The 27,969-nt window shown below is 43.1% G+C and overlaps 1 protein-coding gene and 1 long non-coding RNA gene across 2 annotated transcripts in view; both read right to left on the bottom strand.

The window, feature by feature from the left end:
• Positions 1–27,969, bottom strand: part of HS6ST1 (heparan sulfate 6-O-sulfotransferase 1) — a 187,364-nt gene that overhangs the window by 131,280 nt on the left and 28,115 nt on the right. The gene's annotated exons all lie outside the window — the stretch shown is intronic.
• On the bottom strand, positions 492–5,368 carry LOC120757074 (uncharacterized). The gene is made up of 3 exons (XR_005702342.2): positions 5,240–5,368; positions 2,964–3,089; positions 492–1,582 (listed from the first exon to the last, which is right to left on the bottom strand). It is a non-coding gene; the product is annotated as an uncharacterized LOC120757074 (long non-coding RNA).

The raw sequence follows: 27,969 nt of genomic DNA, 5'->3' as shown, positions 1-27,969 counted from the left end.
TCTAGTCTTTCATTTCTAGAGTCTTTCAGAAAGTCTGCTTGAGTTTTCCTCCCTGGCCTCAGTCTTCACAGTACAAACTCTTTTGGTTATGAAACCTGTATTCAGACACAGACAACCTGAGATAAAGAAGCATAGAAGGTTTAGAGATCAGCAGGTATGGAAATCTAAACTTCCATATCCTGATACTTGCACTCAGGTCTAAAACTTAGAGAGAGGGAAGAGACTTAACACTGTCAGTGCACAACTTCCTCAGGTATTCCCAGGCTGCACTCTGTGTTTAGGAATTAGAGAAATACCAGACAGTCATGAGTCCTCTCGTATCTTATCAGAGTGAAAACCAGGAATTTTATCACTTGCATTAAAAAAGTAAACATTCTGCCCCCTTCACTTTCCACTGCTTTCCTCAATAAACCACTCCAACCCTTTGTCCAGCACACACTTTCCTGATAAAAACAAAAATCCACAGGACTGCTGTGACATGATTACCCTGTTCACTTGATCCTGCAGCAGAGAAGGGTCCAGTGGCCAAAGGACACCATCCCAAGATGAAGTATTCCAAAGCAGCTCCCTGCTCTCGTGGCTCAAATCCCACCAGAAATCTGCACTGTTACGAGCACGGCTGCTTCACTTGAGACACTTATGGTATCAGGGAAGGAGAAGAGGGAGTTAAAAACCAAAATCCTCTTGGGAGTCACTCAACTCACAGGAGACAGCACTGCTGGTAGAGCCAGGAGAAGGTGGAAGCTTGAGGGACCAGTGATCACAACACACTGAAGGAACAGGCAGGACAGTTCAGTGAAGTCAGTATCTGATGGTCTGTAGGGTCTGTCCGTAAAAATGACTGAACTGCAGTCTCAAGGCAGTTTTCTGTTCAGACTGAGCACAGCCCTGAACCAATCTGGAGTGTATATCAGCACTGCCAAGGGAGAAGGACAGCGAAGGGACAGGAATGTTCAAGAAAAGGTGAAAACACCAAGAACCTGTGCTGGTTTTAATTTTTCCATAGTGGTTTATATGGCACTGTGTTCTGCATTTGTGCTGGAAACAGTGTTGACAATCCAGGGATGTTTTTGTAATTGCTGAGCAGTGTTTACACAGAGTCAAGGCCTTTTCTGTTCCTCACCAGAGAGGAGACTGGGGAGGCAAAAAGAGTCAGGAGAGGACACAGCCAGGACAGCTGACCCAAGGGCTGTCCCACACCATGTGGCATCGCGCTCAGTATGGAGAAGTGCAGTGGGATGGCATTTGTCTTCCCAAGCCACTGTCACATGTGATGAAGCCCTGCTCTCCTGGAGATGGCTGGACTCCTGCCTGCTGATAAGGGGTGAGTGTATTCCTTGTTTCACCTTGCTTGTGCATGCTTGCTTGGCTTTTGCCTCCCCTGTTGAACTGTCTTCACCTCAAGCCGTGAGTTTCTCACTTCAGATTCTCTCCCCCATCAGTGGGGAGTGAGTGAGCACCCGTGTGGGGCTCAGCTGCTGCTGGGGTTAAACCACAACTGAGCCCTGGCGGGGTGAGGCACAGCTGCGGGGAAATGGGAAGCACACAGCCCTTCAGGAATAATCCACAAAGACACCAGTACCTGCAGTACAGCAAAGGCAAGAAAACAGACACATAACCAAACCTGTTGGACACCTGGGAACAAAAAAAAGCCCCACTGTTTCTTTCATGTGTATATAAAGAGGTCTAAGCAGGCCTCAGAGTTTCTGTGAATACACTCCTGCCTGGGTGGCAGGAGCAGCACAGTTATGTAAGGTACATGTGGTTTTCACGTTACAAACAATACTTTTATGCCAAAGTGATATATAGGCCAGCAACTGTCAGAACTAAAAATGCTGCTCATGAAGGCATTGTCCTGTGCATCAGCAACAAAAGGAGTAAAACAATCTTGCAATAATTTCCCTAGGGCTGGGAAAAACAAAACAAAACAAAAACCAAACAGTTAACTGTTCTCTGCACTGTGGTAAACTCATTTTGATTCACGTTGATAGAGTGATACATAACATGCCTCCAATTAAACTCACTACAAGCTTAAGGGACACCTCTCTTATCCTTCAGCCAGCAGTGACAAATAGAAGAAGTCCACATCTGCAACTCTGCCCTCTTATTTCAGTCAGCTTTTATCAGAAGACAGCAATGGTTATGGAAGCCCATCTTTGCCTGTTGGAGTATAATTTTAACACCTCCTAAAATTTACAAAGGCACTTGCACCAGCCTGTCTAAACCATCCCAAGCCCAGCTGTTCAGCACAGAAGCTTGCCAACTGTCTGCAAAGAGCAGCACATCTTTATGTTACTGCATAAACAAAGCGACATCAATTTTTCTGAACATCGGTACAAGTCACTAGATTTTATTTCAGCAGGGCTCAAAGCAGCAGCAAAAGTGACAGCTGCCATCCCTGTTGTGAAAAAGCACTCCAAGAGAAAAACGATGCCTTGGTTTTCAGGCACTGTAGGTGCACAGAGTACAACCCGGCCCTTTCAGGTTCTGTTAGGATAACTCTAAGCACCCTCCCCTGCACAAACAAAAAAGGATTTAGATTTGGAGGTGCAGTTTGCTGCAAGATCAGGCTGTAGGCAGAGACGTCTTTGTGCAAAGAATAAATTTTCATTAACCCACTCTCGGGCTTTTGTTTGTTTGTTGAAGCCCGACATTTATTAGGTATGAAAAAGTATGTGTTTGCGCTGTAGGTGCACCAGCGGTGTAAGCAGCTTCAAAACACATACGAGTTTGACATTTCAGTTCGACAACTGAAATGAGCAGGGAGGCATTGCACCCCTCGGATCTCACTTGGTAAATTTAACTGCAGGAAGCTCCCATGTTTTGACCTTGCTTCCCAGGTTGTTATCAGAGGGAAGCAAGGCTCTCCCCAGCCCGGGCATTCCTGCACACCCTCTCCATGTGCCACTGCGGGACACAGTCCATCCCCACACAGCTCTGGATCCCACACACAGGAGAATTACCTGCACCTGGAGGCCACAGAATAAGCTTTCTCCCAGGTGTGGGCATTTTTCCTCGGGAATCTTGATTGAATTGTTCTGTCTTTCTCAGGAAGGGCCTGAGGTGGACACAGGGGAGCTATGCCATGCCTATAAAAATGAGAGAAGTTTCCAGGTCCTGGCGATGCTGGGTCTGCTCTCCGTGCTCTGCTCGGCAGCGGGGCTGAGGGGAGAGAGCTGGGCCGGAACGAAAACGAGGATTTCACCAGCACCAAGACACAACACAGCCTCCCTCTCTCCTGTTCTCCCTCCTGACCAGCCAGAAAGGCAGACATTTAATACCCAGGCTCATTACTCGTCCTAATGAAATGTCAGCAGCAAACACACAGGTGTTTAAGTGCTGCTGGAATGCCTGCAGACGCCAGCGATCCCTCAGGCAGGGAATCATCCCAGTCAACAGCCTTAAAAAGGTCACAAAGGCGGTGCAAGGTCCTAGGAGATCTCTGACCTTCATTTGCCTCGCTGAAGGAGCTTTAGTTCCTCCTCGCTTTGCTTTCCCGAGCCCCCGGTGCGTTCTGCGCTCTCCCTCGGCCCTCTCAAGGGCTCCTCTGCCCCTTTCAAAAGGAGTGCAAATGCGTGACCTAAGGGAGACCTGACCGGGGCTCAACAAAGGCAGGTTCCAAACAGCTCCCCGGCCCCTGAACGGAGCTGCAGCTCTGCCTCCTCCCTCCCCTGCCCTCCCCAGAGATGCTCAGACAGTCATCTGCATTACAAGCCCGGAGCTGGCTAAAAGCATCCTTCTTCCCAGGGCAGGGCAGGGCAGGGGTGTGATTTACCACTGTGCTGGCTGCAGGCAGTGAAACTCTACAGGAACCCAGCGGGAAAGGACGCACCAAAACCAGGAATAGAAAAAGGGCAAGACTAATTTAGGCAGGTTCCTTCCAGCTGCAGCTTAAAAATTACAGCTATAAACACTGCTAAATATTCTACCTGGCTTGCCTTCCCTGGAAAAAGGGAATGGGCGTAGGGAAAGGACAGAATTTCTGCACAGTTGTTTTATTTTTCTCCTGCTCTAAGTCCCACACCTAAAAAAAGCCCACAGGTATTTGGACAGCTGGAGGCTGCATTGCATCTGTGCAACGTTGTTAGAAAGCAGGACAAAAAGGAAGGGAAAATAAAAAGCAAAATTTTCAATAAAGCAGCCAAAGCCACAGGAGGTTTTTAGTTCTGGCACCAGCTGCAAGCACACAAGTATTTGGCAAGTCCCATCCTGCTCCTTGGTTGCTGCAAAATCACTCCACCTTTTGGCACAACTGGCAGCATCTGAGCAGAGCTCCAGCAGAAAGAATACAGCAGGGCACAGAAAGAGCTTGTTAACCTGTGCTTACCTAACTTGGCTCAAATAAATTCTCAGTAAAAACCACATTAAAATGTAACCACTAGCTGACAGATTTGTTGTTTACTTCAACAACACCTGCAGCTCTATCTTGGACTCTTAGAGAAAATACTATAGAAGAACCTATGAATTTTAGTTTCTGCTCATTTATGTCTGACTGAAAAATTCTCTAGTTGTCTTTAAAGTGTTTGAGCTCACCTAAATAGTGAGATGAGGAATCCCAGTGGCTTATGAAACCAACTGACCTTTTTCCAAATAGAGGGAAGCCAATACCTGTGAACTCACAAATCTCGTGCTCACTAGGCACAAAAATCAAGTGCTCATTTTGAAATAAGTACACAATAAAACCTGAAGAAAAAGGGTTTATGAAAAGACTGTGATACAAGGCATTTAGAAACATATATGTCAATAAAACCCTTTTTGGTTCACACACAGGCTTGGGTTTTTCGTTCAAGCTTTTGCTTGGAATTTTTTACCTCATTGATGGTGCACAGTAAAGTAACCTGCTTCTTTCCATACAAAACCTTCTCTGGGTCTACTTCAAATTGTATTGCCTTTGGACTTCCCCTTTTCTTCATCCTCTTCTCCTACCAAAGAGCCTCATGTCAAAGACACTGTGAAATCCTCTCTGACACTTCCTACTTCTCCTTTCCCACAGCCAGAATAACACTGCTGCTGGTGGAGCCAGGATCTGAAGAAAAAAAATCCTTGCCAAACCTGGAAACACGGGATGAATGCTGAGGGATTGCTCCACACTCAGGCCCATCTCAGAGTTTCCTGGTGCTCTGGAGGACAAACACTGCCCTGTGCTCCTGCCCACCTCTCCCCAGTGCAGACCATGGTGATGGGGTGAGGAGCAGCACCCTGTCCTGGGATGGGCAGAGATCAGGATCTCACAACACACCTTTGTTTTGTGCTCGCTGTAGCGCAGACACCAGGAAATTCAAATACCTCTCCTGCAGCTCACACACCTGAGCTGCCCAGGTGTCAGCACTCTGCTCCACACAGAGGGTCTTGCAGGGTGTGACACTGGTATTTATACAAATAAATAAATGAATTCTCACAGGCATGCTCGCATTTTTGCAAACTGAAATTCAAACAACTCTCCTGCAGCTCACACACCTGAGCTGCCCAGGTGTCAGCACTCTGCTCCACACAGAGGGTCTTGCAGGGTGTGACACTGGTATTTATACAAATAAATAAATGAATTCTCACAGGCATGCTTGCATTTTTGCAAATTGAAATTCAAACAATTCTCCTGCAGCTCACACACCTGAGCTGCCCAGGTGTCAGCACTCTCTCTGCTCCAGCTGCCCAGCACACACACAGAGGGTCTGCAGGTTGTGACACTGCTATTTATACAAATAAATAAATGAACTCTCACAGGCCTGCTCGCATTTTTGCAAATTGAAATCTATTTGGGCAACTGCTCAAAGAGCAATTGAGGATTATAGTAAAACCACTCCTGTAATGCCAGGGCTTCCACTCACGTGACCCCTATGACAACTTAATTAACAGTTTAGTTACTCGGGTCAGGTTGTTCCATTCTCTTCACAAGACCTACATCAGGACTGAGCCGTGCACAAAGCTGCAGGGCACAGGATTTCCCAAGTAAATGGGGGTGTCAGAACTGTCTGACACCCTCCTCTCCCCTCCTCTCCTATTAATGCTCTCTACAACTCCTTTTTCCCCTTTTAATTTCCCCACCGTAGTCCTTCGCTGGCAGGCAGAAGTTGGCTCAGTAAATTATTCCCAGCTCAAAATACTAAGCTTTCAAATAAAAATGTGAGTAAATTCCACATCAGCCTTGAAATTCCCTGGAGTTTATGAGAGGTCAAGGCAGCACCAGGCAAAGCAGGGAAGAAAAAGGTTTACACATTCCTGGCTAAGAATAGTCTTTCCCTTCCTCCTTCCAGCCCCCAGCACTGAAAAATCTCTGTATTTCAGGAGCAGAGGTAGTAGAATAATTAGAGGTTGTACAGTGATGAGAGCTGTGCTTTGAAAACCCAGTCTGGCCCTTCCTACCTCTTTTGAAAACAGGAGCACAAGGTGACAAAGGACGGCGACCAGAAACACTGGGGAGTTAAGTTCCCAGACTATACTGCATAGTTAAACCATCTCATATGCAAGCAAAGCACCAGAAATATTTAAAGTGCATAAAGAGGAAGTTTTTGCTTCTCTAGTGAGCTGCCTTTCTTTTTTAATATCAGTATGAAAAGCATAACAAATTATCTGTTCACTCTGTTTGCTTTTATTTCAGATATTCAAACAGTTTAATGCATCATTCACCAATCTCTGCTATGAAATGGTAAATGCATTTCTACAGCAGAGGGTAGCAGGTGGCTGCGTTGAGATGTGCAGACTGCAGAGATATGCAAAGTTCATTTTTCACATCTGAGGTTTCACACTAATGAAGAAAACAGGAAGTGGTTACCTACAGCTGAAACCAGCAGCAATCCATTACAAGGTGAAAAGTTTGAGTTTCTAAACGTAAAGAGATGTGCTGCAGGACTCTTGGGCAATTCATAGTCTTCCCTCATTAAGATTTTGTTTCTTGGCCTGAAGCTTCCTAAGAGAATTCCCAGACTCTGACTTCTTCTCCTTCTCCTTCTCCTTCTCCTTCTCCTTCTCCTTCTCCTTCTCCTTCTCCTTCTCCTTCTCCTTCTCCTTCTCCTTCTCCCTTTTCCTTCTCTCTTCTCCTTCTCCTCTTCTGTGGGTACCGTGAAATCACACTTGCTAAAGCAATACCTCATAGCCTCATAAAAATGTTTTCCAGGAATATCTTTTACCAGCATTTCACAAGTCCTCAGGCAAGCCCAGTTCAGCTCTGTCGCAAAATGTCCACTCCGTGCCTCACGTAAATCCCAGCTGGACGTCGGAGGGCACCACACCTTTCATTCTGTGTATTTATTTATAACTTTGAAAGTTAAAACGCATTTTCTCAGAGACTCACAATATGACTGAAAAGGCAGATCACACACAGTGGGAGAATCGCAGGGGAAGCACATCCCTCATGGTCTTGTTCCCTCTCTTAGCACGTATTAAGGGATTCATATTCATTTCCTTGGTAACACAATATTGACCTTGTTTCAACAAGGTCAAAAATTCCCTACACAGACTCAGCCATTGCCTTCCATCCCAGTGTCTGCACCACTGTTCTCCCAGCTAATGGCATCTACTGAACAGACCGAAACATCAGATCATGGGGTCATTTTGAAAGTTAGTTCACATATTTTAAGAGACAGTCAGAGCTCAAAGATTCTCTGTTTTGGCATGAGAACTGTGATAGGAACTGAAATAGTATGTCCGGGAGCAAACATTTATGTATTAGGGAAAAGAGACTGCAAAAGTGCTCTTAAACCCACCTCCTCACCCTGTTTCTTAATTCCTGCAGGAAAATTAGACTTTTTTTTTAAGATACTGATGGTGATTTCTCTGCACTGACAATTGGCACAACTCTTCAAACCTAAGGAAGGAAATAGTTATGGCCTGAATAAATAGGAACGAAAGAAGATTAGCAAAGAATTTCAGATGACATTTCTATCAATTCTAGCCACCAGGTGCTGCTCTGGCAATAGGAAGTTAGGAGTTACAAAAGCTTCATAAAAACAACTGCACCACATGAAGACAAAGAGACATCATATGGATGCAGAAAAATGAACAATTAAAACTACAACTGTTACATGGAGAAGAAAACAATAAATATTTCAGCCCTATTATTATTGATGCTGCATGTCACAGCTACATTCTGCTCTATATCATTACATCCTCACTGGTTAATTTCACAAATAACATCCTATTAACAACATGTTGACTTCAAACCATTGTTATCTCTTCTCCTCCCATTCTCTGATATTTGACACTGAAATTGTTCCAAGGACATTTGAAACACCAGGAACTAAATAATAAAATAGTTTCTTGCCCCACTCCAGTGTAAAAAGCAGCCCAAACACGCTGTAAGTAGAGGTGAGAAGCAGAAAGTCACAAAGATTTTTAGATTTATTTTTTTTTAAAAGAATTAACTGAATCATTGCTCAACATTTGCCCCATCCCCCTTACTTCTGTAACCTTTCCTCTTTCTAAACCACTTTCAGTCCAGAGGGGAAACATATGGGGCTTTCTAATCATGGAATATTTATGGACCAGGAGACCTGGGAGCCTTGAAAAGAAGGAAGATTCATACATAATACAGGGACAGGACTTGCTGTATGAAAGGACAAATTTACCATACTGCCAAAATGAACTAAGAGGCATAAAACCCATTAGAAAAAACCCCTGGCTCACAAGTTACGAATACTGGACAAGAACCAAATACCAGAACTAGTAGCCAGCACACACTGGACAGAGTAGTGACATTTCCTATTACAATTTATTAGCTGCTAAATGACCAAGCTAATTAAATTAACCTTTTCCCACCAGCAGTTAACTGAAACGTTCCCTCCCCTCTTAATTACAGGGCGATTAGGAGAAACTAAAAAGTAATTGTGAGTGATTTATACAATGGAAGAACCCTCAATTCTTCAGTATTACATACAACATGAAACAGATCAATCACCAGGCACTGCTCTCTACCTCCGAATAAGGAATGATACAGAACCTGATCCAGCGACTGCCAAAAAGCCAAAACAAAGGTGTTCACACCAATCTTTCCTCTCCCTGAGTGGCTGTTTGCTCACTTCTGCTCAATCTTTATCAGCACAATTCCAGTCTTATAATGAGAAGGTATAAAAGAAATACTTTTTCAAGTCCAGCAAATAAGAAAATGATAAATTTCAAACAGAACAGCGGCTGTTGCAGATGCCAGGAGAGTGTCCTACAGACAGACTGTAAATATGCGTTAAAGGCCAACAACATGAAAAAAAGAGCAGATGTGAAGGTCTCGTGCCTTCCTTTAGCAAGCTGAGAAACAGGGAAGGAAAAACTACTCCTCTGCAGAAAAGGACGACCTTCACATCCCAAACTCCTTTTGTCTGCTGATTGTGGAGGTCCAGAGCGAAGAGGCTGAAGAGTTACAATGACATAAATCCCCACATGACCATAATATATGCAAAAAACCTCTTCACTGTGTGAATACAACCTGATGTCCTTCAACATTGCATTAAAACAACCATTACAGCACCACGTCTTTTCCTAAGTAGTTTCCAACTTCTCCACCATTTTGTGGGAAATGTTTCTAGAAAACCTAGGTAAAGAAGCAGGTGTGGCATTTCACCTTTTCCAGTCTGCACAATCTCCTTAAGCAGCTGCAAATGGTCATAAGGGCTTTTTACTTTGTATAAGCTATAGTTCAAACTCACTTGGCCTGGGTCTTCCAGAGCCCCCTTAGAAACAGGCCATGATATACGGACGAGCTGAAAAAGCAAAGGCTGAAACAGCACTTATGGCAAAGTTTTCCAGAGATTCATCACTGCAGATGCAAGGGGAAATTGCAGAGTGTCCACTGTGGTTCCTTAATTCAGAGGTCCTGGATTTCCAGGTTCTGTGGCAGCCCCAAAAGAGCAGGATGGGCTGCTCCATGGTTCCTGCCTGGTGCTGAGCTCCACGTGGCTTTATTCGAGGGCAAGGAAGTACAAACAATAAAACACCCTGTCACCAGCCCTGGGCAGAGGGAGCAGACAGAGTGGGCTCTTTTCTGCTTTGCTCTTGCATTTTTCCAGCTCTGAAGCAGCGCTGAGAATATGAAGAGAGCGTTGTCATTTCAACTTTCTCTGAGAAATAAAATTAGAATGTGCCCTTCAACTCTCCTTGAAAAGCATCTGAGTCCATGAAACTCTTTTATCAGGATTAGAGGTGAGGCTGAAAGCAAATGGTCTCTCTTAGCTGGTAAAAAAAAATGCATTCCATTTCTCAACCTCCCCACCCCCTGGGCCAAGAGTTTCATGCATATTTGACATGTTTTCCATCTAGACAGCAATACAGCTTCTTTCTTTTTTCAATAAACTTTCTTTCTTCTTTTAAGCGACTCAAGAATATAGTAGTTCTTTCTGAAATTTATTTTTTAATTGTACCTGAATACTCTGGGATTTTTATCTCGACTTCAGATGTTTTAATTTGTTAAAAAAAAAAAAAAAGTTATATATCACGAACAAAAGCTGTTGCAGTAAACTAGGAAGTGCTTATTGGGTTGTAATTTACTATTTAGGATTGTCATTACTATTACAGTAGAACCTAGAGGTTTTTAAGCAAGATCTGCTCTCCTACCATGTTAGGACATGCACGAAGCAAAGGCACATCCTGGCACATCCTAAAAGAAAGAGAAGATGAGCGTGAACAGACACATGCTAGCAAGAAAAACACAGAAAGAGGGTGAAGTTGCTTGCCTGGTGCTATGAGAAGTCAGGGGAAGAGAGATGGAATAAAATGCAATGTGCATCATCACACTGAACTTGTGCTGTGATTTCAAACAACCTTAACTGGAGTCCTAGCTACAACCTTGGGGATACAGTAGAAAAAGTTCCCCCTAACAAATCTATAATGCAATAAATAAAAATTTTTAATGCTTCTAATTACCCACAGATCAACTGTAGCAGATTTAGCAGCATTTAATAATTTCAATACTTCTGAATTTTTGGGTAAAAAAGTATTTGGAAAAATACAAGCAATTTAGACTCAAAAGAATTCCTTGACCTAGAAGAAATGAATGCTGACTTCCAAATGCTTTTTCACATTTCAGAAAATGTATGCATTAATTATAAAAACCATTGTATTTTTATTTTCCTTTTAAAAGTCAGAATGTTTGGGTTGTGCTTGCAGTGATTGCTGTTGGTCAGTGAACTGCAAGGTTAAGTTACAGTGAATGTGTGGTAACAACAGCCAATACTGATCTAAGTGCAATGAAAGCAACTACAACAAATGCTTAGAAAAGGGTAAAGTAGGCAGAAAAATGCTTGTTTCATCATTGCCAAGGCTATGTTTGCTTTCAAATTGTCATCTTTTGCCTAAAGTTAAACTCTTGCAGTTTCAATGTAAGAACATTTTCAGTACCTTGCTTTATTTGTCCCCTAAATAAATCTGTACTTTTCTATAATATTCTTGTAGAAATTGACAGAAACACAGGAGAAATAACAAAGTGTTATTAGAGACCTGTTTAATCTTAACCAAGACTGGTAGTCCAGAAGTTACCAAGTGTCTGTGAATACGCAGAGGTCACCTCCTCCTCCTCAGCTACTCTTTTTAGCTCCCATTGCTGCAGCTGAGTGTAACTGCTAAAAAAAATCACTTTGGAAAAAGAAGCATGCTACATTTTAACACAGATTCAAAGAAGGTACCTGGAATTACTATTTACCCTGCCCCTGCACCAAATTTTAGGACAAAAACTGACCAGAAGTGTAACTCCACCTAACAATGTAGTTTCCCATAGACATTCAAATGAAATAGTAATCCAGGACTGAAGAAACGAAGTACAGAAGTTAAAAAACAAATTATATCCCTTGAAAATGTTATTCCCCAACTGTAGGAGAAGGGAATACAGCTGGACTTGCCCCTGATGCATCACAGCTATATCCAAGAAAGATAAAAGGGAGTGGGTTAGCTGGTGAGGGGAGGACCATCATGGAGAAGGAACTTTGAGGATCATGGATAGGAGAATCAAGAAGAATGATCCTGGGGAAGAGAATCACTGCTGTGAGGTCAGTCTGGGGCTGCAGTCAGTCTGTGGTTGGAGCCTGCAGTCACAGTCTAGCCGGGTAAAAGCCTGCAGTCAGAGTCTGCACACCAACACATTCAGTCATAGCTCAGCAGGAAATAACCAGCAGTCAGAGGCTGCAGGGGAAACCCACAGCAGGAGCTTGCTGCAGCCAGGCTCAGTGAATGGTTGGAGTCAGGACGGCTGAGCTGTAAAGAGGAATAAAGCAGGACCCTCTTCATGCTGTGATAAACAAGAAGTCTGTGCCTTGGCTCATTTCTACTCTCTAACAAGAGGGCTGCTGCAACACCCAGCCACGTAAACATCCCTTATTTCCACCCTGTTAGAGCTGTGGAGCTCACAGGGACACCAAATGGTACATCAGGATGGTAAAACAAATAATGCCACCCGCAGCAGGTGCCAGTTCATCCCATTTCCTCCCTCTCCCCCCCACCCTCCCCCCCCACCCCCAGGTGAACATGCAGAAAATCTAACTCGCAGAAAGCTCTGCCAAATCTCCAGAGAGCTTCTGGCAATATTTGGCTTCTGCACAGGGAGGCTTGGGAAGGAAACAGTTTGTACCCTGCAAACAGACAAATGCAATGGGACAGTTTTAGAAAGATGACAAATCATGCACAGATCCAAATGGAGCTGTTCACACCAGTTCCACCTTTCTTGCTTTTCTCATATCTTTTATCCTTTTGTCCTATCTTTCTCCAAGAAGGATTTTGGATCCTGCTCTCAGCAACTTTTCAAGAGAACTGTAACAAATGCAGACTGCAAGCAAAAAGTGTATTTTCCTGAACAGCATCAGTCAGATGTATTAATTGGGTGCTTTGGTTTACATTTTCAAAGCATGTGTAGGAGTCACTCCAATGGTCCCACTACTGTTTGAATTAGTGACCTTGTGTCAAAGAAAGGTGGTCTCCCTTTTCTACACTTCATTTGTCTGCGAGAGCTGAAGTGCTGTGTTCTGCTCTCAAATTTCTTTTTGCCTATCCATTTAGCACTGCTGTCCTTTCTTATTAGAGTAATCAGGAAACCTGCTTTCACAAGCAACCACTATTCTCATAAACAGCCTGACACCCCGCCTCCCCTGGAAGGTGTCACAAAACCTTTCAAATTATTTGGGTTTTCCTACCTTGCTTACTTTATATGCGAACAGACCTGCATTAATGGATTTCAGAAATAATTACATTAAAGATAAAGGTAGCAGAAACAGGAGGAAGAATGTTACAGGGATGAAGGGACTCCTTAGGAATTGTGGGGTCTTTCACCTAATTAATGCAGTTGAAGAAATTCCAGCTAACATATTTCATTACAAACTTGCCCCCTACATTTTTGCAAAGCCTATGCATTTATATCCAAGTGGCATCTACTCATATTCTACACCTATTGCACAATTATGTTAATATACATAATGTATACACACTAGCACAGCAGGAGCACTTAAGATATGTTTCTATTTGCAGAGGAATTCATTATAAGAAACAGACGGCTTTTCTCTGCAAGGAAATTTGTCCCAATGGATGCAGGAGTGGGTTTCTCTCCCTTCTCCCCTTCTTTTGCTATTACTCATTAAATGGATCATTTCCTTTTATAAACAAAGGAGTCCATATAATAAGTAGGCATGTTTGGATAGATCATTAATGAAATAATAGTCTCCTTGTCTGCCAGCCTGAAAGATGAAACCTAAACCCAGGGCTCTCAAGAGCCAATCCCTTCTCAGCTGGACTACAAGAGCACTCAGCCCCTCTCTGCCTAGCCAGCAGCCTGGCCAACCTCTTTTAAATACCTCATGGGCAGGGTGATGATTTCAGCAGAAGCTGCTCACACGTGGTTTAGAGAACATAAATCTTTCCCATTTCACTGTTAGATACGGAGATCTTCAAAGAGATCAAAGAATACTCCCTCTACAGTTTACCTTGACTGTTTCTTATGGAAGTGTACCACAGATAGATTTTGACAACAGCAATTCCTTAGAAATCCATTGTGGTTTCTGAAGCATCAAGCTCCCAAAGAGCAAGCCAAAAACTTCAACCAGCTTGCAATACCTAGCTTTTTGGATAAACTACCAGGTGAGTGTTAAGACATTGGCCAGCAAAAATTAAACAAAAACACATAACCTGGCACTTTGGGAAGTGTTCATAAAACATGGTTCGTCATTGGGGTGACTCCTGTATTGAAAATATACTCTATTTGCAATCACCTGCTAACTTTCAATATTCTTTTATTTTTCTTTATTCAGCATTGCCAGAATCCACTGCTGCTCCACAAAACATGCTTAGATTTACTTTTCAAAATAAACAAAGAATTAAAACATTACTGTGTTCCAAGGTGCTCAGAAATCACTGAATCAGGTGAGAAAAGTGCCTAAAGAAATACATTTAACATACAAAGGTAGAGAACATGCTATCTGCTGGGAAAGCTATCACAAAATATAGGATTCCTTCCAGCTTTTGCTTGTTTTTAACCTGTGTAGTGGTTAGGTGCTGGCCAGATGCCAGGCACCCACAAGAGCTGCTCACTCACCCTCGCCTGCCACAGCTGGGCCGAGGAGAGAAAATTTAACAAAGAGTTCATGAGTTGAGATAAGGACTGGGAGAAAACACTACAAGGGCAAAACAGGCTCATCTCAGATATAAAATAAATTTATTACTAACAAGATCAGAGCAGCAAAACTGAGAAGTAAAATAAGCCTTTAAAAACATGTTTTTTTTACCCCTAACCCCTCTCTCCCTTTCCACTGGAAGTGCAGGGGCAGGGAGGGGGTATTTTGGTCAGTTCATCACCCGAGGTTTCTCTCACTGCTCAGAGAGGAGTCCTTCCCCTGTGAGACTGTGGGGTCCCTGCCACAGGAGATGGTTCTCTGTGAACTCCTCCAGCGTGGTTCCAATCTCACAAGCAGCAGTCCTCCCATAACTGCTTGCAGCGTGGGTCACCCTTCCGTGGGGTGCAGTCCTCCAAGGACAGGCTGCTCCAGCCCGGGAGCAGGGAGCGCTCTCTCCTCCAGGTCTCCCACTGGACCACAGCCTCACCCAGGCATCCACCCACTGCAGCCTGGGCACCTCCCCCGTGGGCTGTGGGTGGATCTCTGCATCCCCCGTGGGCTGTGGGTGGATCTCTGCATCCCTGTGGATCCCCACGGGCTGTGGGTGGATCTCTGCATCCCTGTGGATCCCCATGGGCTGTGGGTGGATCTCTGCATCCCTGTGGATCCCCATGGGCTGTGGGTGGATCTCTGCATCCCTGTGGATCCCCATGGGCTGCAGGGTCTCAGCTGCTTCACCATGGTGTCACCACGGCTGCAGAGGAATCTCAGCTCCAGCACCTGGAGCAATTCCTGCCCCTCCTTCCCCACTGACCTTGGTGTCTCCATGTTGTTTCCCTCACATGTTCTCACCTCTTCTCTTGCTGGAATTAACAGTGCACCCCCCTCTGTTTTGAGTTTCTTCTTAAACGTGTTATCACCGAGGCATTACCAACATCTCTCACTGGCCCAGCCTTGGCCAGCAGCATGTCCATCTTCAGAGCCATCAGGGACTGGCTCTGCCAGATGTGGTGGAAGCTTCTCACAGCTTCTCACAGCAGCCACCTCTGTGGCCCCCCTGGCTACCAAAAACAAGGCTGTGCGAAACCAACACAACCTGGAATTATCCTCTCGGAAATGACCATCACAAATTGCCAACTGTTCCCAGCTCAAAGCAAGAAGGGCAGATTGCACCTGACCCCCCCAGAGGGGTAGGGGGGCTTTGCAGTGAGTCACATGCAGCTCGGGTAGTTTTAACTCCATGACCCCTTTCTGCGGAGTGTTACCACTAATCCTTTTTTATTCCACACATACATGCACTTTCCTACCAAGACAGAGTGCAGATAATTGCAATCCAATCAGGGGTTTGATTTTTTCTTTAAATGACTACCAAGTGCAAGTGCTGGAGTTCAGCTCCTCAGTGAGGCAGAGGGAAGGGCTCAGCCTGTGCCAGCCAGATGCTCTCTCTGACCAAAATCTTTGGGTAGAGGCACAGATGCACATACAAACACTCTTCCTCTTTTACTATGAATGGAATCTTAGACATATTTAAAAACCCCAATTCTTAGTTACAGTTAAGAATAATGAAATCTTCTGCCTTTAGCTGCAAATGCCATACGATGAAGGCTCCACCATCATTCTGGCCTGAATTCTGAAAAGATCTCTTAACAGCTGTCTGGCCTTTACTACAGCCTGAAATAGCATGTAAGACTGCGTCCAGTAAGTCTAAGTTCCTTCTCCAGAAGGCTGCTGATGAACAGTGAACACTATTTTCCCAAAAGTTCTGTAAGAGCTTTAAGCACTACACAGGAACACTTCTGGCTAGAGAAGTGGAGGACCATACCTCACATCCATTAAGTGTACCTGGGCTGGAGCTCAAGGGGTTAAGCCTCCCAGCAAAGCAGCAAAATAACACTCAAAAGTCAAGGAAAGTTTAGGCCCAAGAGTTCTTCTAGAAGTGCACATCATTAAAACTGTGACTTTAAAGAGGGATAATGAGTTATAAAAGAAATCATGAATCAGGGTTGTTCCTTCAGGGCAGTTTCTGGTTTCTGTTGCCCAGTTCTTTATCTTTCAGAACAATTTAAAGGTTCTGGCTGCCTGTGTAACATTCTGATGAACATTATCAGCTAAAAGATCTTTGTCTCATTAACACTTGGAGCTTAAGCCAGTAAAAACAGAACTTGTGGAAAGAAAAAGCATTTGTGAGCTTACCTAAGTTATCTCTTAACCAGAAAACTCTTATTTCCCCCAAATATCCCTAGGAGCCTTTGTTACTTATTTTCCATTTATCTATCATCTTTCTCCTGGCAAACCTACTGGAATCAGGTCATTTTCTCTCCCTTTTGATCCAAGACAATGGCTTATGGAATGGCTCTCCCCTCATGCCTGACCTCACCGTGTGCTTGAAGCTCAGAACTTGGAACTGAGCTACTGAACTCCATGTGCTGATTTTAAACAGAGAGCTTAACCAAATCAGCCTCATCCTCATCCTCATTGCACTTTAATTTTAAAAGCTCACCACTCCAGAGTAGGGGAAAAAATACTACAATGAAGACTACACAGTGAAGACTGTAAAACCAGATCAAAGCCTAGCAGGTCTAAAAGACCTTGACTTTCAGGGCCCAAAGTCACAAAAACATGGCAACAACATAAAACTACATTTGGAGTCTACTGAGATCCTAAAAGTCAGCTGCATGGCACAACCAACCACCCTTCAGTAACTAATTGCTGCATTCAAAGCTGCACGTGTTGCTACATCTAAACTTCCACGTCCACCATGTGCAACACTTTCTTAAAATTACTTCTACAGTTCTAGTAGAGAAGTGAAAACTGACTACAAAGGCGGTATTTTCCCTCTTCTGAGTACATTCCTTGGGAATTATCCTTAAAAATATTTGCTGTTTCTAGGAACAAGTAATTTGTCCATGCATCAAGAAATTACTACGAAGAACTGCATTCCCTGCGGGTGGATGGTGGTGGAAAGGAAGGGCTGCATGTGTCCATCCGTATCCCCATCCTCACAACTTACTATTCGCTAAGTTAAAATTTCTGAAAATTACCACGGTCAGGACAGGAGGGTGGGTGGGGATGTGCAGACACAAAACAATGCACAAGTGCACAACAAAGGAGGAGCTGCTAGCTTCTGATCCTGCTTAAAAACAGCTCTCAAAGCTCTGTGCAGAAACAAAGCTGGGGGCTCATTGCAGAGCTACTGATAGAACTCCAAACATCTTCACTTGCTCGTATTGGACCTACAGACCCCAGGTACGCTTCTTACAGTCCAACTACTTTTCCATGCAGTATTTTGGCTCTATCTTTCCCACTGACATAATTTTAAGAGCAGTTATAGCAGAAGAAAGGAGGCCTTGCTTTCTACCTGGACCCACAGCGCCCAGCAGTATGCAAGATTAACTCAAAATCTTATTTTTAGAGTCTAATTCTTACCGAGTAACAATATCATTCGCTACGTTTTTACTTTTCCTTTCACGCTTCGCTGGCATGAACTCATTTGTTAATAATGCCCATCTGCGACAGCCCATTTTTATATTCATAAATTTCACGGCAGATTACAGGCTTTCAGAGAGCTCCCCAAACATCAGCTCCCTCACAGAGGGAAGCTTCACCCACACCCTGCCACTCCTTGAGACCTGACAACAGCGGAAGCTGCAGCAGGTGGAATTGTTTTCCATCCGCGTGTCCCAAGGAAAAAGGAGCAGCCGTGACCCCATGGCCCTGGGAGTGCAGCCACAGAGAAGCTGGCACTCCACAAATAAACCTCTGAAGGTCGTGAGTTCAATCCTCACATGGGGCAACATTGAAATGTGGGTTTCTTATCTTCTTTTCTTCATGTTAGAGCCGAGATTAACGCATGGGATGCAGTTTTCATGTTCAGACTCAGCGTTTATTAATTCTTATTTATAGTACAGTCTCATGAGCAGTGAGCTCTAACTAACAAGGTAGAAAATGGATTATTCTAACTCTTTCCAAGGTCTTCTTAAGCATAAACTATCCAATAACGAGATGACAACTATATTATTTATACTTTAAACCCAATAACTGACCACTCAAGGTCTGCAATGCAGACTCTTTCACCCAATAAGAAAGAACCACCGGAAACCATGAAGAAGAAGAAGGTGAAGAAGAAGGACTTAGCCAACATTCTAAATCCTCCATATTGCTTCACATATATACTCTATACTAAACCCTGAAATTCTAAGTTTTTCACCCTGTGAGATCACACAATGCTGTTCAAACTCCACACCCACAACCCCAGTGCCATCACTCAATTTCGGAAGCCTGTTCCACAGCCTCAGATGAAATGTAGTGCTTCCTTGAGGGTCAGTGCCTTTTCGAACAGAAAGCCTGAAATTCTCAGCCTCCAGGGTTTCAACATAAACCAAAGGTAAAAGAGTCAGCTCCTGATTTCTGTGGGACAGCAGCTCCATGGAGATTAAGAGAAAAAAAGTTGTTGACCCATCAGTCTCCTACCTTCCAGGATCTCTAGATCCAACAAGCAGCAGTTTTTAACAGAATCAGAAGAGGAATGGGAAAAAAAAGCAGGTAGAATCTAGCAGATTAGGAAGTCAGAACAAATGGAAACTGTATAAGGGAATTTTAGGGTCTTCATGCTCTGCAAAGTACCATTTGTGCATGCCATAGCTCAACTACTGCAGCAGATTATCTGATCAACAAGGAAGGGACAACAATGGAAAAGCTATTAGCTGGTGGCTGTGGAGCATCACAGGTCTATTAGAGATTGACTGATTAGCCTGTCGGGTGAGAGTCAGACTTTCTCAAATCTGGTTTTCAATAAACTGTTAAAAGTCAATATGACACAGAGTGAAAATTCAATTCAGGGGAACAAAGAAAAAAATAGCTAATTATTCTTTCACAGCACAGTAGATCCTTACAGGTCTCCTTTAACAACTGATTAAGCATTATAACAGACTATTTAGATATAGATTAACAACAAAGATAATCTGCGAAATAACACAAATAAAAGCACCAAAAGAAAAATTCTACATGCCAAAATACACAGAATTTTAAATACTAAACCACAAAAAATGGCTCCCATACTACAGAATCTCTGTGGAAGACCAAAAAGATGACAAGAGTCAGCAGAAAAATTACCTTATTTCAAAAAAGTATTTTTAGACAATTTATCAAGTTAAAAATGCAGAATTTAAACTGCAGAACACAGCAATCAATACAGTATCAGTGCCTTGGTTATAAAATAAAACCAAAGCCTAGAGCTTTACAGACATTGCTGGGTTTGCCAGCTCAGTTTTGCTATAGAAAAGAACTGGGAGCAGGTGAAAAAGGCTAAGCAAACTTTAAATGCTGTAGATTTTCTGGGATGATTTGTAACAATAGCAAAGGGCACATCCAAGGAGTTTGTCTGGCTTATGTGCACTCTGCTCTTGACGAGCCAAACTCTCGTGTAGCGTTGCACTAACTCCTTTGTACTGTTTTTGAATAATCAGCTCTGTTAGTGATCTTGAGACACACCAACTCTACACCACCTGAAAACATGGGTATAGGATGAGAAAAATCCCCCAAATCTGTATTTCATCCATACTTCAACGTTATACTTCCATTTTCTCAGCTATGTTGAGGCAGACATTTGTGGGACCTTGTGCAGAAATAAAAAGTTATTTGGATTAGAGAAAACCTGTTGGAATCAACTGCTTTCAGGGATATTGTTTGAAAGTTCCCAAGCAATTGCATAAGTACAGCCAGGACACTGGTGATGTGGCATGGGATAAAAACAAAGTACAAGACGAAAGTCAATAAATCAATTAATGAATATATGCAGCATTCCTTGGTCTGCAGTTAAAGCAACCTGTAAACTGGAAAGCAGAAGTTCTTGGTGACAGCATAATTCTAACAGCAGAGACCTCAGTGTGAGCTGTAAAATCTACTCATGCTACAAGACAAGATGCAGGTGCTTTGTGCCAGACTACAGGAGGTACCACAGATACCAAAAATAAGGTGTTACCTAAAGGCAGCTCAGCTTTGGACCCAGCAGATGGGATGGTGCTGGCTGTGCAGATGGACCTGCAGCCTGTGTTTGAGCACAGCCTTTCACTTCACCCCGCTCACCTGCAGGGCTGTCAGTGCAAGGAGCATGGAAAAGGAGGAGGAATACCGAATGCCAGCCCAGAACTTGCGTATTTTGCAACTTTTACTGTCTCAGCTTTATCACAGAAGAAATTGCTTATCATTGGCATGCTAAAGACCCTGGTCCACCCTGGTACTAACTCAGCCTACCTGAAAGTGATGTGAGAACATAATTAGAAACAGCAAGCAAATGAAGAAAATAATCTAATACTGGTTACAGGTAGAGCCATGATTTCAGTGGACTACGATGGACAACACGCATTTTAAAACTACATCAACATTACCTTTCCCCTGAATAGGGGAAAAGTGATCAGGGAAAGAATCAAACCTGGCAGGCAGCAGAACTTCACAGTGAGACAGGCATGGCCAAACCAGAATCAAATAAATTTGATAAAATACAGGGCCTGGGATAACCCTCGCAACACTGACGGGGAAGCCCAGTCACCAGAAGATCAACAATTAATTTAAGAAAGTGAAACACAGTTTCAGAAGCAAATCTTTGTCTTGAAGACCCCAAATGCCCAATCCTGCGGGCTGTGTGCAGCTGTACAAATCTACTTAAACTGCCAAACCCGAGAAGCTGAGCAGGAATCTGAAATTGCAGCACTCGGATTCCCACAGCAACTAGAGAGAAGGAGGACCAGGAACAGCACCATTTTAGTGTTTGCTAACCAATTCCCCCTTTCCCCTTTCCCCCAATACCCAGTTTAAATTACATGATGTTTATCCTAGCTGGATATTTTATTTATTTAAGACAGGGATTTGCCATCTGGTTAGCAATCAAATAAGCTACCCAGACTGAAATCAGCAATAATGACATTTTCCCTCTGTGAAATGCTGTTTCTTCAGAACATGCACACAGTGTTGGGTGCGGGGTGTGTGGGGGGGTGTGCAGGGGAGAGGACAGACAACCAAAATAAACCTCAACAAAGCAAAAAAACCCACCCAAAATTAACCAGTTCTGCCCATTCTGGCCACCGTCATGTTCACGCTCTTTTCCAACACCTCCAAACGTGCAGCAGACAGGCAGTAATTGCATCCCTACCTGCACAGGCAGACTGAATAGCTACCAAAGCTGCCTACAATCAGGAGTGACAAAATGCATTAACCCATAACCCCACCTCAGGTAAGTACTGAAGGTTTGGGTTAGTAAATATAAATACAAGGCGGGAGATAAAAGTTGAACCCATTGAGGAATTATCTCTTCTCTGCTCCAATTTATTCCCAAGAGAAAGCAAATGCATCAAAAGCTGTAGAGTGAAGGACACATTTAACACCTTTTTCACCACTTTAAAACTGTTATTTAAACTTAAAAGCTTTCTGCTTTGAGCAAGGCATTAACAATTAAAAAAAACCCCAAAATCTGTGTTCCTTCCTCAACATATATTCTATTTCAAGGGTACCCATAATGACTTTTTGTTGCTCTTTAAGAAGAAAGACACAGACTGATTACTTTTGTTTTGGTGATTATTCACCAAACAGAAGAGACACGGACTACACAAACTTTGGCTCAGATACCAAAAAACTCAAACAAAATTAGCTCTACTTCACGCCTGCCAGCAGAAGAAGAAGCAAAGACATTTAAAATACACTATTTACTCTCAGTTTCCTGCTCCACACAGGCAGAACTTCAGCTGCCCAACCCCATTTGAAGCAGGAGTTTTGGGCAGAAAGCAGCAGAGGTGGATTGCTCAGACTGGGACACTTCCACACCTGCAAAGAACAGCAGGAGCATCCTCTCATCCTTCCCCCCACCCTGCTGCAAGCCTGGGAACACCTGGACTAGCCAAGCTGGGACACCCACAAAGCTTATCTAGAGATAAATTAAACTGGACTAAACCAAATCCACACACCTCCCATTTCATGCTTCAGAAATCTTAACTTGAACACGTCTGCTGTATTTGTTTTGAATTTACTATTTTCAAAAGAGAGACTTCTTCCCTCAGGGAAAAATTTTCCAACAATCTGGTCTCTTTTTTTCACTTGATCACTGCATGTTTTCAGAGTCCACTGCCATTGTTTACTTCCCCTAAAATTATTACCAGGCCCACAGATACGATAGCTGGATGTTTTTCTAATATACTTTTCCTCTTTTTTGTGGGTTGTTTCTCAATTCCTTGGCTCTGAACACTCTCAGAACTGTCACAAATTAAGCTGATCATAGCATCTCCTGCTCCCAACAAGAGGACAACCCACTTCTCATTGAAATTAATGGGAATTTTGCCACTCACGGCAATGCAAGTAGGATCATGCACTCAACCTCTGTAACAAAAGTAAATAAACATTTTCATTTTCATGTCTGAATTGGTAAATGCTGGAATAATAGCTTTCTTCTCCTTCTAATAACAGTGGAAAAAAATCAAAGTATAATTGCAATTCAGTTGCTGCGTGAAGGAAGGAAAACAAAACCCAATGAAGCTTTTTATTACATTTGCTGTTTGCAGAAAGAATGAATGAACCCTTTGCATCTTCCTACTCCATTCTGAAGAGGTTCCCAGCTCTGGTTGGACATCCACGAAACTCCTTTATTTTACTGTGGGCTACATTGCCCCAGATCCTACCCACAGAACACAGAAATCAAGGGCAAAAGAAACAGCTTTAAATGCCCTCTACAATTAGCACACAGCAGTAAAAATCAGCTATACAGTATTTTGCTGGACGACAATGGAAGCTTCTTTCTTAAGGAAAAAGGGAAGAGGAGAGAGCCCAGGCACTGCAGTGTTACTTCCCATGAGCTTAGAGGATAGAAGCCCTGGGGAGCCTCACTGCTCACCCTGTCAGAGCAGCTCTTGGCTGCCACGGGACCTCACCGCCCCAACCTTCGGCTGGAACTCCTCAGCTCAGCACTAAGAGAAACTCTGGTTAATGAAGGCATATCGACATCAATTTACAGCAGCGCAGAAAAGAGCTGTTCTCTTTTCTTCCTTCCCCATTTTCTTTTTTGAAGCGTCAGCTGTTCAGCTACAAACATCCAGTAAGCAGAGTGTTTAAGAGAAAGCAGAAAACCAACCCATCTATGAAATAACCCCGTGTAAATCCAGCTTCCACTCAGCTGTTTCACAAAAGCTGACTTTTCTCTTTACATTAACAACAGGAGACAATCTGTGATCAAGTAATGATTCAGATTGGAATGAAGGGTTTAAATTCTTTTGTGCCTTCAGTTCCATCCAGTATCTGACGCAGCTGACTCTGCATTTTCCTGATGCCACCCAATTGTAACCTCTAGGACTTTCCCCTGTAGCCAAGATAAGGGAAGGATTTGGTTTAGACTGCAAGGAACTCAACTTTGCTTCCTTCCAGGTATTCTGTAACCTATAAAGAGAACCAATGGCACTAATACAAACAACAGGCTTTTTTATGGCTCTCAACATCACCATCACAGATTTTCTGATCTTGAGATATCCTTGTCTCTGCAAGACTGGCTCTCAACAGATGCAATTGCATAACCTGACAAAAGGATGTGCTTGAAATAAACCAGCCACGTGTGGTGGGAATGCCAGGCAGCCCCTGGGTTCAAGGCACAAGCCCCATTGCTCCTTGCAGCCATGTAGTTGTGTGCAAGGTCACAACTTTCTCAGAGCAGACAGTCACTGATCATAATGGCGGGCTGGCTCATAACTAAAGCATCTGTTTGTGGAACAAGTTCTAATTTTAAATAAAGTGGCAAGGAGCCAGTTGGGATTTTTTAAGATCAGTGCAGGTCTCTTATAAACTTGAGTCTCTGCAAAGCACTGCTAAAAACAGGAAGCGATGTCTAGAACTGCCTGCAGCCTATTATTTTTCACTTCCAAGGAAATCCGTTTCCAGTCCAGCCAGGAAGACTCATCACAGAATTACAGCAGTCAGTGAACTACCAAAACCTGTTAATGCAGTGCTCACAGCCAGGTACCCAACTGAGGGGAAAAACTGGCACCAAGAAAAAGTCAAGACAACAAAATGCAGAAAATCTCAAGTTGCAAGTCCAGCACCATTCTTCACTATGAACCACAAAAAAAGAAAGAAATCCGAGAGACATCAGTGGAATAATCAGCTGCTGAAGAGAAAACTTCCTGCATAAGCAAAATCACGCTGCTCCATCATTTGACATTCTGCAAATGAACAAAGAAATCAAAGACGGACCCTGTAATTTACCCCCACTTGCACAGCTTCTGCTGTGTGTATTCACTCTTACTGACAGGCAAGTGATATAGAATTAAAACACTTTATTTTTTAGATGCTGTAATGTCTGGGGCAAAAAGGACCCTTAAGTTATAACTCTGCATTTCTCAGCTTTTATGAGCTGACATCAAGCTTTTAATGTCACTTCTGGTGCAAACACCTAATGCTTGTTCCCGAAACAGACATTGCAAAATACATTGTCTCTCCCCCCAAAAAGCATTACTATTTTCACCCATGCCACTATGCACCTACTAACACACATCAGGGAAATCCCTGGCACCAAGCACATGTGACATTTATCTCCCTTCCTTAAAGCTGAGCGCCGACCACACAAATGATGAAGCTGCTTTTTTCTAAGTGCCCTTCACGTCTACTAATCAGCAAAGAACTCTTTTCCTTCATCCAGGTGCACAGCACAGCTCTGTTCTCTTTCAGGGGTTGCCTTGCTAACAGGATTCAGAGAGGGAAGAAGCTACACCGAGCTCTCCAAGAGCACAATGGGCACAGTTGTAAGGAACCATAATTTTTCATCAAGTTTTCAGCAGCCAGCTGGCACGTGAAAGCTTGATTTTCTTCAAAAGCCTGCATGTCTTCCCGTCCCAGCAAATATTTACCAATCCTCTGGTGATACTGCGTTAAGAAATCATGCATGGTATGTTGGTTTAATGATGTTTTTGGCACAGGAGATGGCTTGTCATACTCAATCTACCACAGAAGCCACTCCAGCCAGGTGGAAACAGTGGGTGCTGACTTGTAGAAGTATTTTTCTGTGTCTCATTTGACAGCTGTATTGAACTCCAAGCCTTTCCCCAAGGAGTACAGGCAATAGCTGAGGTTCAGGCTAAGGAAGACTGGCTACCCATCAATAAAATTTAAAAAAGGCAAAGAAAAAGCAGGAATCATACTGTGAGCATCGCTCCCAGTTGCAGACAGGTAGAAAAATTATCAAAGAAAGGCCTCATAAAACCAGGCCTGCTTCATTAAATTAATGGCTAGCCTGTCATCTCTTCTAAGTGTACTTAACCAATTTGCAAGTTCCCATGCAAAAACAACCTTGGTATGAAAGGTTCCTTACCACAACAACCTATTCTTGGGCTGAAAAATAAGTGGATCTGTATAAACAGTAAGATCTGTTCCATGAGAATCCTACAGAAAAATTGTGAACAACCTGAATCTTAGCACGTACACACAAATCACCCTCTGACCAAAAAATGAAGTGGCAAGAGAACTACCAGCCAATGGGTGCTGCACATGAGGTCTGTGAAAACTGTATAAAATAAGTGATGGGAATGAAAAATCGGCTTTTCCTGCATGAAGATAACGGAGTCTCAGCTGACTTATTGCAACAACTCTGTCACTATAAATATCAACTGTACTGTACAGACAGGACTTAGGGGTTTGTTTTCAGTTTCCTCTCCCCCTTCACTGCCCTTGGTGGCTGTATGGAAGTAGCACATTTTGGGGGGTGGTTCATTGCACATGGCTGTGTTCAGAAGTTGAGCAGCAGTCAGGGGCAGCACGGAAAGCTTGCCTCATTCCCCTGCAAAACGAGGCACAGCACGACTGATTCCCCACCTCAGCTCTGGATTCAATCACTTCTGCAGTTTCAAGAGCTTTAGGCGTATTTTCCACGTCTCGCACTCAAGATAGTAAAGAAATGGTTGGAGACCATCCACCCTTATTCTTTCACTATGATCACCAGGCTTTACAAAGAAATAAAGAACAACTTTGTGCTTCCTAAGCTCACTGACAAAGAGGAAGCAGGACAGTGTCACCTCCTTTAAGGCCCCAGCCTTCCCGCCATGCTCCCAATTCCAAATTTCTTCCCATTGACTCTGGTGGTTCCCTCTGTGTAACAAATGTTAAACACAACTACATCAGAATAAGCTGTGAAACGTTATTACAATGCTGCTGATAGGATCAGAATTAAAACCAGACTTCAAATGTATCACATGCCACATGAACTATATCAACGAGATCTATCCAGGACCTGCTCTTCCTCAAAAGAGTGAATTTCAATTGGTCACTCCAGTTTTCTTGCAGGAAAACATAGCTAAAACAATCCCTTCTTGCTGGGAATGGGAAATTAAAAGGTTAATAATGAAAATTTTTCAAGAGATTGGCAGCTTGCTAAGAAATACATCTATTGTGTGTAGAGGGTAGTTTTATCAAATAAGTCTTACTTCACTGGTTTCTCTTTCCCTACCCATATAATTACAAACATCACACAGTAGGCACTAAAACTTTCTAAAGTAAATTCAAAGCAAAACCAACACAACTGCTGAAAATTCTACATGTCACTAAATAAACCAGTCATCCAGTCCAAAACCATTTTTACAAACATTATTTTTACTGTCTGGATGGTCTTACCACCCCCACCTTAGTCTGGCAAAACCCTCCTCTTACAGAGCAAAACCTACCTCATGCGCTTCTTTACGATGACATTTGCTGATTTCAAGTAAAATTTCTATTAAACCCCATGTCAACAGACTTACCCATCCAGTGTCAGGGTCAACACAAACTTAGAGAACTCAGGTTTAAATTCCTTACAAGAGAGGACTGAAATCAAGCAGCAGAAAAATGAAACGAGAACATAAGCCAGTAAGACCCTACATCAGTATTTGAGAGGTCACCCTGCCCCAAGCTCCAAACTGCTCTGACAAAAACAAGGAGTTTAGCTTAAGGGCTGCACCTATTCTCTCTCTTCTGTTTCTCTTTTGTTCTAATCTCCTGTGTACGCAGGAAGAACTGGAAAATATCTCACATGGAATTGATAACGGACCTACTGGAATTCAAATATTTACCAAAGGGGAATCAGTCATGCAGTGCTTTTTCCTGCCAGCAATCATATATTCCCAGCATGGATAACATTTTCACATATAAATAATGCCACATATCATTCCTGCTTCTGCTTGGAAAGTACCGAACTTTAACAGCTATGGAAAAAAAAATACAGTGCATCAAAATCCACCCTAACCTTCAGACTTTGATGCCAAATTTTTAATTTAAAAACACTATTCACATACTTAAAGACATGCATGTGCAGTAAAATCTGCAGATTTAAAATCTCTTTCAGTACTCATGTAAATCATGTAAGATATTACCAGCTGTAAGCACTAAGGCTGCAAAACCAATTTCCATTAGTTCTGGTTCTGACCAAGCCACTCCATGGAAATATTCCAATTGTTTGTACCACTTA

This window comes from Hirundo rustica, chromosome 10 (assembly GCF_015227805.2).
Source record: "Hirundo rustica isolate bHirRus1 chromosome 10, bHirRus1.pri.v3, whole genome shotgun sequence".
Classification (NCBI taxonomy): Eukaryota; Metazoa; Chordata; class Aves; order Passeriformes; family Hirundinidae; genus Hirundo; species Hirundo rustica.
This window is presented reverse-complemented; position numbering and strand designations above follow the sequence as displayed.